Below are 14767 nucleotides of genomic sequence, written 5' to 3' on the forward strand. Positions count from 1 at the left end.
GGGGGGGGGGGGGGGGGTTGGGTGGGGGGCCAAGGACTAGAGGTGGGGAGTTGGTGCTGGACCCTCTAGTCCCGCTTCACCCCATTTCCGCTCAGCTTTTTTTCCTTCAGCTGCTCAGAAAGACGGGGCGGGGGTGTGTGTGTGAAGAGGCCCAGAGAGGCGGGGCCGCGTTCTGAGCCCTCCGGCCAGTAAGCAGGGGAGGAGCCCGGCGGCGAGGGAGGGTGGGGGTAAGGAGCCCCCTCGCTGCAAAGCGAGAAATCTCCGAAAATGGCCGGCCACATTTTATTAGCGCGGTGACGTCACGACGCCGGGGCCTCCTCCCTGCTCCCTCTCTCCCCCTTCCCTATCCGCTCCACGAACTGTCAATAACGCCCTTAACTAGTAGTTAGGGATTCGGCGCCAGGAGGTGGTGGGAAGGATTGGTTGGGAGAGTCGAGAGGCCCTAAGTGGGGGAGGGGGGAGGAAGAGCGGGAAGAAGAACCGCTGTGTTTGGTTGCTTTTCCCGCCGTGACGGGGGCGCATGTGCACTGTTAACGTAAGAGACGGCGTATACGCTCCTGTCATTGCCTCCCCCCTCCCCATTCCCTACTCGCGCTCGGCCCCCCCCCCCCCAGCTCCGCCCGCCCACCCCTTCCTCGGCCGTACCCAGCAGTGAGGCTGTGGCGCGGGTGGCCAGCAGAGGGCGGTCGGGCCTCGGGTCTGCAGCGGCGCCATTGGCGTGTGGAAAATGCCACCAGATGGCGGGTTAGGATTGCAGCTCCGCTGAAGGCGCGGCCCCCGCTCTCGAACCCCCGGCGACCACCCCGCTAAAACCCCCCCACATCGGGAATAACACACGGGAGACTTTTAGGGGAAAACCGGGTCGGCGGCCGGCGGCGCCGGGATGGGCAGCCGAGGTGAGAGCAGGCGGCGGCGGCGGCTGCGGGGGGCGGGAAAGAGGGGGAATGCGGCGGCGGCAGCGGCGGCGGGAGCTGGAAGCGCCGATCCAAGATGGAGGCCGGGAGCAGAGCGAACGAACGAGCGAGAGCGGGGGAGCGGGCGGGGGAGGGGAGACCGCGGCAGGGCCTGTACGGGTGGCGGCATGACAGGGGGAGGCGGCCGTGGGGTTGGGGGGAGAGGAGGGGAGGGCGCCCGAGGAGTTCCCCGGTGGACGCGGCGGGGACCCCGGAAACATGGGCGCCCTGGTCTCCCTCCGCCGCCGTAAATGTTTCTTCTCTCGCGCTCCCCCCGGCCGGACCCAGGGGCTGGAGCGGGACCGGAGCCCAAAGCCTTTGTGACTGGCCCGGGCCCGCCGCCAGAACCCGGCCGCGATCAGTTCTGCTCCCTGCCCCGGGCCCTCGGGACGCAGCTCGCTGGCCGTGGACCTCGAGTTGTGTCGGGGGGCGGGCGCGGGGTGCCTGCGTTTCTGCGGTGCTTTAACTGCCGCCGCCGCGGCGTCACATGACCCCATCTCGCGGCTGCGGAGGGGGCCTGGGGGTCGTCCAGGCTCTGCAGTCCGCCGCGTCCAAGGCCTCTTGTTCTTTGGGGTGGGGTAGGGCAGGGTCGGGTTTTGCCTGGGCGGAAATTGGGGATATGTGCGCGTGTGTCCGTGTGTGTGCCCGTGTATGTGTGCGTGTGCAGGAAGGGGAGTTGGCGGGGGGGGGGGGGGTGCTTAGGGTGTTTGGCGGGAGGAAGGGGGGCCTTCGAAACCGCTCTTTGCCGCTATCTTCTTTCCCTCTTCCTAAAAGTGGTCCCGTTGCAAAAACGCCCAGGCCTTGGGCGCAGTCCCGGCTTGTTTTCCAACCCACCTGGAGGCGAAACCAATAAAAGTTGTTTTCCCTCCATAATCTGGGGGTGAGGAGAAAAAGCTTATGGACCGATGTCGGCATTTAGAGTAGACCCTCCAGGCCTCAGTTGGGATGTCCGAAGTGGATAATTTCACTCTCTTTAAGGGATTGGGAAATTTGCAGAAATTAAGAATTATTGTATCAATCCAATTTGCCCACATCTTATTTGGCTGTTTATTGAGTTTTTATCGTAGGGATTCAGGGTGCAAGTTTTCAAGAGACTTCTGTCTCCCAACTAACTACCCATAAAACAAGGGCCACTATTTGTGGGCAATGAGAGAGTTTAAACTAGGAGAAATGTTTACTGTTAAAGTTTGGGTTTTAAGGTTCAAAATAGTTTACACATTTTTCTTTATTTCAGATGAGAGTGCTGTAGTAGATAGCACCCATTCCTAAATATCTTTGCATCTTCACAATTAGAGATTTTGCTTGCAATGATAGGATGTGAATATGTGTATGGTTCAGTGATTTATCAACCAAACCTGAAATTTGAATAGGTCTTATAATTTAAGGGTTTTTGTTTTTTTTTTAGTTTTGTGTCTTACTGGAAGCAAGTGCTTAACAAGTGTTTGAGTTGAACTTTGCTGATACATACCTTTAAGGTCCCTGGAGATAGGAAAACCTGGCTTCCAGTTGTTTGGTAGACACTTGTAAACTCTATTCATGAGAAAGTCACTGAACTCAGCTTTACCTTAGACAACTTCCTGAGACTCAAAGAGGTTGGTGGAAAGTTCTCAGCTCTCTGAAGGCATGTATTTCTGACCTATGGAAAGCCAAATACAGGCCAGCTTTCATTGTTATTAGTTTGTAGTGTTGTCCATTCTGAACAAATCATTACACTTAGTACAGTGCTTAGATTTAAGGTAGAAATGACAACTTGCTATACAATATCTAGTCTGGTGTGAGAAAAATTCTAACAGATTAATAAACCTCAGGAAAAATCACATTTTCATAAGAAATTATGTTGAAAGAATTTAGAGGTTTTGCCCCATGTTTAGTGGAAAGAACACAGAGTTCAAGTTCTGCTTTTTTCAGTAGCTTTGTGACCTTGGACAAGGCTTAGTTTTCCTGCAGCTCACTGGTAAAATAAAGGAATTGTCAGAAATGATCTCTAAAGTGCCTTCCATCTCTTAATTTGGAGATTCTCAACTATTTGATTTTGCTCAGTCTAGTAAATGTTGAAAACATTTGATGAAAATGTTACTAAATAAAGTTCTTGGGAAGTTTTAAGGAAGAATTCTAAAAAAATTTTTGTTTCAATTTTAAAAACTTCATTTTATTCAAAAAGTGCTCAAGTCCCCTAAGGCCACAAATTGAAAACTTATTGATAATATTATTACTAAGTTACTTTAGAGTAGAAACCTGCATCATTTAAAAAATTTTAATATTGTAGTAAAACTAAGGGATATTTTTTCAGATATGAAATATCATGGAGAAATACACTAAGTCAGTGCATGTTAAAAAGGTTTTTGCTTATGTTTTTGCCTAAAACTTTGATGTCCTAGGTGTTGAGAGATTTAGGTAAGCAAACTTCTACAAAAACAAGTGGTATACTGTTCTACCATTCTTGGTCTTAAAAGAGTTACCTGGAGCATAGAGTGTGAGGGTACTTGTCCAGGGTCACATAGGATCAGTGACAGAACTTAAGCTCTGAGTCTCAATGACCTACTATGCTGTTATATGAATTTTAATGAAATTAGTCCTATTCTGCTAATGATTTTAATGGTTATATTAAAAAATATGCAACTATGTATTTTGCCTCCAAAATGAACTATTTATATTTTCATGGTTTTCTATGAATTTGTGTATTTTCATAGTTTGCTTAAAATGGGATCTGAATTGTACAATTAGAGGGGGAAAGATGACTTTTCATGTTTACTGTCTCATTCCATTATTTGGGGGGGGAGGAGGTTGTTTTCAGTCTGGATTGACATAGGAATAGCAAATAGAGCTTGTTTCCTCATTTCTTTGCTTAGTTTCCTCTTTGAATCAGTTTACCTTTTAGAAATTTCCCATTTTTAGATACTTTGTTTTGCTTCAATTACTTTTGTTGTCAGGTTTTTATCTAGTTAGCTAGTTATTGAGTATTTATCAAGTTCTCCTTTGTCATTCTTCCTCCCCCCACACCTCCCCAAACAACAAAAACCTAGCCCTGTTACTAGGTGCTGTGAGAAACCTTAAAAGTTTTATAAGACTTTTATCTGTTATTCAGAATTCAAGATATGCCCAGATAAGTAACTTAATTTACCAAGATAATCTGTCCAGGGAGAAAATAGCCTAGTGCTAAGTAGGTACATTGTTGCATTGTATCTCCAATCTGTTGTTGCAGCCTTCATTATCTGTTTTTCTCTCTCTTAAATAGCCTCCAAACCAGTTTCTGTTCTTTGCCTTTTCCAGTCCATTTTATATACCACTACAAGAAGAATTTCTTAATGCACAGCTGTGTTTACATCATTGCACAGCTCAAACTAAATCCTTCAATGTCTCCTCATTGCCTAAAAAATAGAATTCTTTAGGCTAGTGTTAATAGCTCTCCAGAATTTTTCTTTACTATCCCCTCTTAACTATCCAGTGCCTTATACTCAGCTACAAACTGGACTAAATCGTCTTATATGTCATATGTCCTAACTTCGTATTTCCCATAGCACTTTTACCTTTCTGCACCTGTTGAAATCCAACCCATCCTTGAAGGAGCTGCTCAAATGCCACTCCTGAGCCAGAACTCCTCAATGGAAGGAGGAGTCTGGTGGAAGAATATTCCAAAATGAGAAGACTCCTGGGATGGTTGGGAAATTACAGAATGAGACAACTGCTGACGTTTTAAAGTCCAGAATTCAGGAACAGAAACTGAGAGGAAGGAAGGCTACCCTGGCCTGGGACCTTTCATGTAGTGGAGACTCCAGATGAAGTGGGAGCAGGCCCGGAGGTGGGATATTTCAGGGTGAAAAGGCTTCAGTAGTGCTTGGATATTCTAGTGTGAAGGCCCTTGGTGCTTTTTTGGTTGATGATAGGTGGGGGTATGATGCACATACAAATAATTCTAATATTAAGTAATACATAGTATATTAGAGATGTGCCAAGTGGAGTGTTAGAAAAGCTTCAAGAAAGGGGAAGGCTGCTTTCACCTGGAGGCATAAGGAAGGTTTTGAGGAGGAGGTGGCATTTGAGTTAGATTATAAAAAAGAGAAGGAGAGTATTTCAGATGTAGGGAACTGCATACTAATGTTAAGGAGATGGGAAAATGCAGGGCATATTTCTGAAACAGTTTGGCCAGTATGTAAACTAATGTCAGGGAAGTGAAAGTGGGTGGGAAAAATGGAAGAATAAAGTGGCTTTGAATCTAGAAGACGTTTAATAATAATAACTCAGTTTTACGTAGCAATTTAAAGTTAACAAAGCACTTTCTAAACAACCTTGTGAAGTTTATAAAGGCAAGTTTTCAAAAGGAGAAAGGGGAGTTTAAGTGGGCCATCTCTTCCAGCCCCATAACCCTTCTCTCACCCCCAGTTGAGCTTAGAAATAAACTGAACAGGAAATGTGGCTTCAGCGCCCTTTCTTCTATACTATGGGAACTTTCGAATGTTCAACAAACTTAACTCAGTGGCGAATCACTAAGGATTTTTGAGAGGAGGATTTAGGTGACCAGAGCAGTAAGACATTTATGTAGTACAAGTATTATTCTGATTTTATGGATGAGCAAACTGAGGCTTTGCCACATTATCAAACATGGGTCTTCTAATTCCATTATGCTTTATTATTATGCTTTATCCATTATGCTTTATCCATTATGCATATACTGCTTTTCCTTAAAGACTACAGCTTTTGGATAAGGCGTGCATAAGGGGTAATTTATCTGCCAGTAGTATGGAAGATGGTTTTGAGTTTGGAAAGGGTGATGGTGGGAAGATACATTATAATCCAGGCAAGATGTAATCAGTATCTTGGTTATTGCAGTGGGAAGAGAGTAAGGCATGAATTTGAGAGAGGTTGTTGCAGTAAATTTGATAAGACTTGCTAAATAATTGCATCTGAAAAATAAGGAAAGAAAAGAATTAAAGAATACCAAGAGCTTGAATGTGGGGAACTGGGTGAGGGTCATTGAGAAAAATAATATAAAGCTAGAGGGGGAACATATTTTTGGTGAAAGATAATTTAGAATAATTTTGGACAAATTTAGTTTGAAGTACTGATGAGATAGACAAACGGAGGTTGCTTGTAGGGAGTTGGATGAATTTGTATATCAGGTGATCTACTTATGGCTTCAGTGGGAATGGTTCAAAATTATCTGGGATCATAAGACCTATAGAGTTGGAAGGGATCACTCAAGGAAATTAATTATTGTGGAGAGAGGTCACACAGGTAGTGAGTGTCAGGTGGGATCTGAACTTAGAACCTTTTGACTTTGTACCCAGTGCTCTATCCACTAGAAACACTGCCTTCCAAATTCTTCCCTTTCTTAAACAAATGGAACCTTTTTTCATTGATGGTTTAGATTGGGTTTTCAGGCTATGTTATAGGAGGTAAAAACTAGGTATCCTTTCTTTTCATTTAATGTAGATGAGGATAGCCATATATAATTCAGACTCTTTTCCCTTGGTATATTTGCTAGGTTTGTTCTTGGTAGCTGTTGGTGAAATTCTGGAGATTGATCATATTTCCATGTGAGATGAACTTGGAATTTCTTTGTTGATGATCTGTGATTCCTAATGTTTGTGCTTTCCCTTTGTTTCCTATACTTTTGGTCGATTCTTTTTTATGATTTTCTAAATTATTGTATTCAGGTATTTTATTTCACCATGTATTTCTTGGAGACCATTAATTCTGCTCTTTACTAGAATACTGTCTTTAGAGTAAGTTGCTTTGGCTTATAGAGATCTCAAATGTTCTCTCTTTTTTTTTAAAGCTTTGTTCTGATAGCTTTTTTAAGAAATCTCTTCATCTTGTGGTTCCAAAAATGTTGATCTTTCTATTTATTATTGATGACTTTTGCTTTTACGCATTAAGAATTTCCTGATATGTAGCACCCTCTCTCCACCATCATTGAGCTCTCTGTATGATAAATAAAAAATGTTTAAAATTAACATACCATGAAACAAATATGATATTACAGCCTAAACAAAGGAAACAAAGCAGAAAAAGAAAACTGTAGACCAGTATCAGTAATAAATATTGATGTGAATGCATTAAATGAATATTAGTAGAGAGATAAGAGAAACATATTAGCAAATTATACACTGATTAGGTTGTATTTATTCTAGGAATGTGGGTTTGGTTCACTATGAGGAAAATTATAAACATAAATGACCATATTAACAACAAAATAAAAATCACATTATTATATGAACAGATAAAGAAATTTTTTTGAAAGAATACCATACTTTTTCTATTAACACTAAAAAGCATAGAAACAAATGGAACATTACGTAATGTGGTAAATACCATCTTATAAAATCACAGAGAAATGCTAGAAGCCTTTCCAGTAAGAGCAGGGATAAAGCAAAGGTGTATTATCACTGTTATTTAATACAGCTAAATGCTAGTTGTAACATAAGACATGAAAAAAATTGAGGGAATAGGCAATAGGGTAGAAGGAACAACATTATTTTGTGCAGATATGATGGTCTGCTTAGAAAACACTAAAGATTAACTAAAATTAGTTAAAACAATAACTTCATCAAAATAACAATATATACAGTAACTCCACATTAGTAGCATTTCTCTCTGTACTACCAAAACTCAATGGGAAGAGAGAAATTTCAAAATGTGTGGGGTACAAGACCCTTACCAATATGAAATATAAATTCATAAAACAAAGAGGTGTCTCCAGGAGGAACAGAAAGTATTTTATTCAATTCTCCCAAGATTTGGGCGTCGCCTCCACTAGGATGGACTAGGAAGGAGGAGGCTCACAAAGGCAAAGCACCAACATATATCCTATAGCATAAGAACTCCCACCCAACACTATCCCACCTCTCCATTGTCTGGGAGCCTGGCTTACAATCTAGGCCACAAAAAGCTAGACAAAGAACCAGGAAATCGAGTATAGCCAACCCAAAACATATCTCCTTATTTAGTAACTAGCTGCTGATGTGGCAATAATATGGCTAAGGTAAAGAGGAGGAATGAGGAAAGAGGGAGGAGGCTTCCTGGAGCAGGGAAAGAACAACCCTTAGGCACTTATTGTCCCAGGCCTCGAATTCCTGAGAGTTAGGTAATCACATTCCTACAAGGTTAAATCCCAAGTCTGCTCCATCCTCTCATTGCCCCTGCTTATTCCAGAAATAAAAAAAGTAATTTTTGTATTTTCTCTCTCTGTGAAGTCTTCACAAGAATTATCCCCCACTCAAAAATAACTACATAATACATACAATAACTACATAATACATACAATAATATAAAGTATTCAAAGTCCAACTACCAGGACAGACATAAGAACTTATATAAATACATCTACTAAACATTTTACAAAAATAATGACAGAAGATAGTATCTAATGGTTGAGCTGTGCTAGTAAAATAAAAATAACAGTATTACCTAAGTTAACTGACACTTTTAGTGTCATGCCATTCAAACTACTAAAGGATTATTGTATAGAAACAGAAAAATAATAATTAATTTGGAGGAATGAAAGATCAAGAATCTCAGGGGAAATTAAGAAAAAGTTGGAAAGAATGGGCCTAGCAGTATCAGATCTCAAACTACACTACAAAGCAGTAATTATCAAAATCAAATTTGTTATTGGTTAATAAATAGAATAGTCAATCATTTGAATAAATTAGGTAACATACTGAGAAGCAAATTAAAATAGTTGCATAGTGTTAAAAAACCCCCAATACACCAATTATTAGGGCGATGATTTGCTATTCAACAAAAATTGTTAGGGAAAACCAGAAAGCAGTTTAGCAGAAATTAGGTTTAAACCCATATTTTGAAGCATATACTACAATATGCTATAAGTGGATACATGATCCAGAAGTCACATCAAAATAATAATAGCAATTTTCATATTTATGTTGCTTTGAGTTTGCAAAGTGTTTTACTTACGTTATCTCATTTTCTCCTCACAACAGTCCTGTGTAGTTACTCCCATTTTATAGATGAGGAAACTAAGGCTGAGAGACTTTAAGTGATTTGCCCAGGGTCACACAAGAAGGGTCTGAGGCAGGATTTGAAATGATCTTCCTTATTCTCTCCACTGTGCCTAATTAGAGGAGTAAGGAAGGAGGTAACCTTTCACAGCTATGATAGAGGAAGAGTTTATGACCAAACAAGAGATAGAAATGATAACAGAAGATACAATGGAAAATTTTGATTACATAAAAATGAATAGTTTTGCATAAACAAAATTAATGTACTTAATTAGAAGTGAAGTCACTGGGAAAGAAATCTTAAGTTTTTTTTTTTTTATAAAGGTCTATTAAACAAGATATGTAAGAAACTGGTTCAAATGTATAAGAACAAGATCCAGTTACCCATAAATAAATGGTCAAAGAATAGGAACAAGTGTAGTTTTCTTTTTTTTCTTTTTTTTTTCGAGCATAGTTTTCAAAGAAAGAAATTCAAGCATTCCAAAACCATATGAAAGAAAAAAGCTCCAAATCACTTACAAAGACACAAAAATTAAAATAATTCTATAGTTCTACCTCACATCTGTTGTATTGCAAAGATTGCAAATAAGGAAAATGACATGTTGCGGGGGCTTAGACACACTCTTAGTAGGGCTGTGAATTAGTGTACAACCATTCCAGAAAGCAATGTGGAACTATACCCAAAAGTTACTACGCATGCCTTTCGACTTGTTGATGCTATTCCTTAGCATATACCTCAGAGGGATCAAGGAAAGAAGGAAAGAACTTATATTTATAGAAGAACTTTTTATTTATAGCAAAGAACTAGTGACTAAGGGGATGCCCATCAGTTTGGGGAATAGCTGAAGAAATCATGGTATATGAATGTAATTGAATATTTAGCCTTAAGAAGTGATGAGAGAAATAGATTCCACAGAACTTGGGAAGACTTCAATGAACTAATGCATTTAAGTGAAGAGAATCAGAACAACCATGGTAAAGCAAAACAAATTTGATATACTTAAGAATTCTGATAAAATGAGCAACCAAAACTGAAGGGAACTGATGATGAAACATGCCACCTGCCATTGCCTAAGAAGATGGAGGCATCTCAGTGTGGATTGATACATGTAGTTTTGGACATGGCCAATGTTTGGTTTTGTTTTGCTTAATTATGCTTATTTGTTATAGGATTTTTTTTAATTGGAGAGGATTTGGTAGAGGGAAGGAATAATTTGATAGAGATGCTTAAAAAAATAGAAAAGAGTTATCGTAGCCTTTTGAAAATCAGGAGAGTAGGTGGAATCTCAGAAGAAACCATAAACTAGCAGGACAGCTTTGCAACCAAAGTGTTGAACTTCTATAATTTTAAAAGAAATGCAAGCTATACATAATGGAGATGTGAGGTTTCATATATAGCCTTCTTTTTCTCCTTTTCTTTCATATTTGGAAATGGTCATGTTTGTTGATGTTTGTCAAGTTCAGAATGACAATAAAAAGTAAAATATTTTTTAAAAAGCTAATACATCAACTGTATCTAAGGACAAATGTGATATTATATGTTCATAGTTTTCCTGTTCTTTTGAGATGAGGGAAGTATATTTCATCTTTTCTGAGCCAAGTGGTTCATACAATTAGTGTCTGGCTGCCTTTCAGTGTTTTATTTACATTATTATAGTTATATATAGCCTATGTACTTCACTCTGCATCATTTCATATAGTTCTTTGGCATTTCTGAATTCTTCATATTTGTCATTTCTTATGACAAAGTAGTATTCCTTTACATCTATATAATCATTATGTCATTTTTCAATGGGTATCCACCTTTTTGTTACTGTAAAAGTTGGTTATTTCTTTAGAGAATCTGGTGTTTTAGAGTGATTGTTGTTTCTCCTAACTTGGCTGTTCTCTTCTTTGTCTTGAATTCATTGAAGGTGTTAATTTCTTTTCATGTTTCTTCTCCTTCTCCCCTCTTCCCAGATTCTTGTAACTGATCCTTTATAACTGTGGGGGCTTTTATGTTGTTGCAGTTTTATTCCTCTCAACTGGGAATTTTGTATTTTTCTTTTATGCCTTAGTATTTTTTATCATGTTGAGAATTCTTTGGGAGTGTTTCTCCAGTGTCCCAATAGATTTGTGCCCTGAATGATTTGAGTACTTTCCAGGAATGCAAATTACAACCAATCCATGGGCCTGCTCTACCTGTTTGTGTTCATGTCTACCCATAAATCCTCTGATTGGGGTGGAGGGAGAGGGGAGAGAAGGGTTTTTTTCCTCATTTTCTCCTGACATTGTGTGGTACCGGACCATTAAGTTATTCTTTATAAGTATATGTAAGGGATGCCTTACTCCCACTTTGTGATTGGCCCATTTTTTTTCCAGTCAGTCATTTTTCTAATATCCTCTATAACACTTTTCAAGTGTAACTGTTAGAGTATTATGGCATGCTCACAACTGTCATACCTCTCTACCTTGATTAGTGATCTTCATCTTATGCAATTCTGTTCTATGACATGTAGCCATACAACATTGCTGGAAGAACATTGTGCACGGGGCGCTTGTTCTCTCTTTCTCTTCTTTCCTCTTTTCCTCTACTTCTCTGTTGGTTTTTCTGAGAGGTTTTTATTGTGAATTTTTCCTCCCCCCCTCCCCCTTTTTTCTTTCTTTGACACATTTTTCTTGCCATTTTGAAGTAAAGAGGGGAGAATGGACTTAGACATGACTTCTAATTTTACCAATCTTAATGGAAGTTTCCCTGTAGGAATTGGACATCTGAGTATGAACTTCAGTGGTTGACATTGACTTACATTGTTCTGTTGGCTGATTTTTTTTCCATGTACATATATTTTCTTCCCTTAGTCTAAAATCCTTGAAGGATCCTGTCATACTCTTTTAATATTGCCCACAATGCACAGCCACACAGGTACTCAGTAAATACTGTTGAGTTGCATTAGTTTGACCATGTCTTGTGCTTATCACCAATTTATCTATTGTATCCAGCCTGTGTGCTTTAAGAGAAAATCTGCAGAGGTGGGAGGTTAGAACTTGATTGAAAATTTATGAAATTTTAAAAATTCATTCAGTCTGCCTTTTATCACTGAGCTCTCTTGAGCTCTGTGATCACTAATGGTGGAACTGATGTATTTTGGCTGACTGCCATCCCTTGAAGTATTTAAACAGTCTTCTTTTAGAATCGAATGTAAAATTTACTATTCTGTTCCTTTCTGGACCTCCTAATTTTAATTAATGAGTTTATTGAGAGACTTCTGTGTGCCTATGAACATCCATATATGCTAGAGAGTGCAGTACTGTACAAAGAGCACTATTAGAGTTCCTAGTTTTAAACTCGTCTGACTCTTCTAAGGATTATGTTTTCTGACAGTTATTATAGTTATTTAATGAAGGAGAGTGGTGAAAAGGAAAATACTGGATTTAGAATCAGAGAATATTGGTTCATATCTTGACTCTGCTCCTTATTAGCTGTATTATTATTAGCTTCTTAGCTTGGGCAAGTCATTTCACCATTTTGGGTGTCAGTTTTACTCATCTGTAAAGTGTGTGTTTGTGTAGGAGGATTATGTGGATTAGATGACCTCTAAGTTTCTTTTCAGGTCTAAACCTATGATCCTGTCATAGTTATTATAACAAACTCCCCTCTCCTGCTACCCCCCCTTTTTTTTTTTACCTTGTGGGACCCATACCTATTTTATTTTTATTTCTATATTTGGTTTTGAATAAAGCATATTGTTAAAGCACATCATCTTTAACTTTTTATCTTAGTATAAGGTTTGAATTTTACCAGTTTTCTTCTCTAAAAGTAACTATGGTCAATGTCTAATTCACTTTCTCAATCAGAATGTTGATTTTAGTTTTGTTAATACAGGATTCACCTTAAATCATTTCATGTACCATTTCACTGTTCAAGAGTAAGTCCTAGAATACATGAATAGAATTTCCCTTTCTTGAGAGGTTCTAAAACGGGAATGGGGGGGCGACACAACGGACCTGTGACCTCAGGGGCACATGTGACCCTCTAGGTCCTCAAGTGAGGCCCTTTGACTGAATTCAAACTCACAGAATAAATCCCTGTAATAAAAGGATTTATTCTATGAAACTTGGACTCAGTCAAAAGGCCGCACCCAAGGACCTACAAGGCCACAGGTTCCCCATCCTTGTTCTGAAACTACTTGTTTCCTGTAGTCATTTGTGTTATTCTGAAACATCACTTTCACGTATCATCCACCTGTCTATGTTTAAGTAATGGCGGTCTCCCATTATTGAAACCTGATTCCTATTTAGACAGCTAGGTGATACAGTGGTAGAGTGCCATGTCTGGTCAGGAAGACTCCTTTTCCTGAGTTCAAATGTGGCCTCAGACACTTAACTAGCTGTGTGACCCTGGGCAAGTCACTTAACCCTGTTTGCCTCAGTTTCCTCATTTGTAAAATGAGCTGGAGATGGAGATGACAAACCACTCCAGTATCTCTGCCAAGGAAGCGCCAGATAGGGTCATAAAAGTTAGACACCACTGAAAAATGACTCAACGACAATTTCTATTTCCCACTTTACCTCTTCCTAGATACATGGCTGTCACTTAATTTCCCTGAATTGTATTGTAGTCTGCAGACAGCATAGTATACAATGAAAAGAATACTGGAGACCTAGCTTATTTTCTGGGTCTGCCTTTTTATATCTTTGGTCCCGTCAGTGGTAGAGCCCAGTTTTCAAATCCATAAAGTAATAGGTTTGTACTAGATGACCTAAAATCCTTTCTAGTTCTGAGAATTCTGTGCTTTATTTCTGGAATTCATTTCTATGATCTCTTATCTAAGGTTGAATTTTTCATGCTTGTCAGACAGTTTATAGTATATCCCCTCTTAACTACTTGTTCATTCTTTTAGTAGATACTGTTCACCGAGGCTCCATATGATATCTCATTTGTCCAGGAAATTGTTAGCCTTCTTTGCTTAATAGGCTATCTAAAGCTTCCATATCTATATGCACTATTAAATCATATTGCTTATCTACTAGCTAATTCTCTCAGATCCCAATTATATCAAAGTTCCCACTTGTTTCTAAGTATTTTAGATCAGCCATTTTATTTTAAAGGCTTTGTACAGAAGCCAAATTCTTAGTTTTTCTGTGATCTTTCGTGTCCCTCAGTTGTCCAGTTTGGTAAGTCAGCTATTCTGTCACCCCAGTTTACTTTAAGCATGCCATGTAATTAATTTCAGTTATTCTCCATCAAGTTCTTTTATTTATAATTTTGTGTTCTCCCATACACTGTACTTTATTTTTATTTTATTTTTTTCAATTTAAACCTGTTCTACTTTTAGTGTCACTAGCCCAGTACTGTTTTTGTCTAGGTAGAATTTGGAAGCATTACTCTTAGCACCCCAGCTTTGATTCTGACACATGACCTTGTAATTTCCAAAAGACTACATTTAGAAAAAGTTTAAAGTGGGTTACCTGTGAAATGTGTATACCAAATGAAACTAGATTGTGAGGTGCACTTGTCCAAAGGAGATTAATTTCATCTAGAACAAAGAAATGAAAGAAAACTCATGTTAATGAAGATTTAGGTAATTTAGGTATGTTTTCATTAATTGGATATTTCAGTTAAACGGTCTAGTTCACTGAGAACTGAAGACATGTAGAATAATACCTGATGAATACAGATAAGTAGTTTTCAGTGTTATTCAACCCCAATGAATAAGAGTAGTTTGACAGTGGGGTCTTTTGGTTGATGGAATGAATTAAGCAGAAAAACCTTTGGATATTAATCCTTAAAATATTTTTAAAATTATTTCTTTGATTTAGGAAGCACTGAATATCATATCATGATTACTATGAAAAACTTTATAGTATTTCCAG

At 39.1% G+C, this 14767-nt stretch overlaps 1 protein-coding gene across 1 annotated transcript in view; it reads left to right on the forward strand.

Moving 5' to 3' along the window:
- The first annotated feature begins 650 nt into the window (after positions 1-650).
- The window catches only part of STAG1 (stromal antigen 1), a 376851-nt gene continuing 362734 nt past the window's right edge, over positions 651-14767 (forward strand). Inside the window, exon 1 of the mRNA XM_036742693.1 lies at positions 651-896. The gene's annotated coding sequence lies outside the window, so the exon portion shown is untranslated. The remainder of the gene's footprint in view (positions 897-14767) is intronic.

Source organism: Trichosurus vulpecula, chromosome 2, assembly GCF_011100635.1.
Source record: "Trichosurus vulpecula isolate mTriVul1 chromosome 2, mTriVul1.pri, whole genome shotgun sequence".
NCBI classification, from domain to species: Eukaryota; Metazoa; Chordata; class Mammalia; order Diprotodontia; family Phalangeridae; genus Trichosurus; species Trichosurus vulpecula.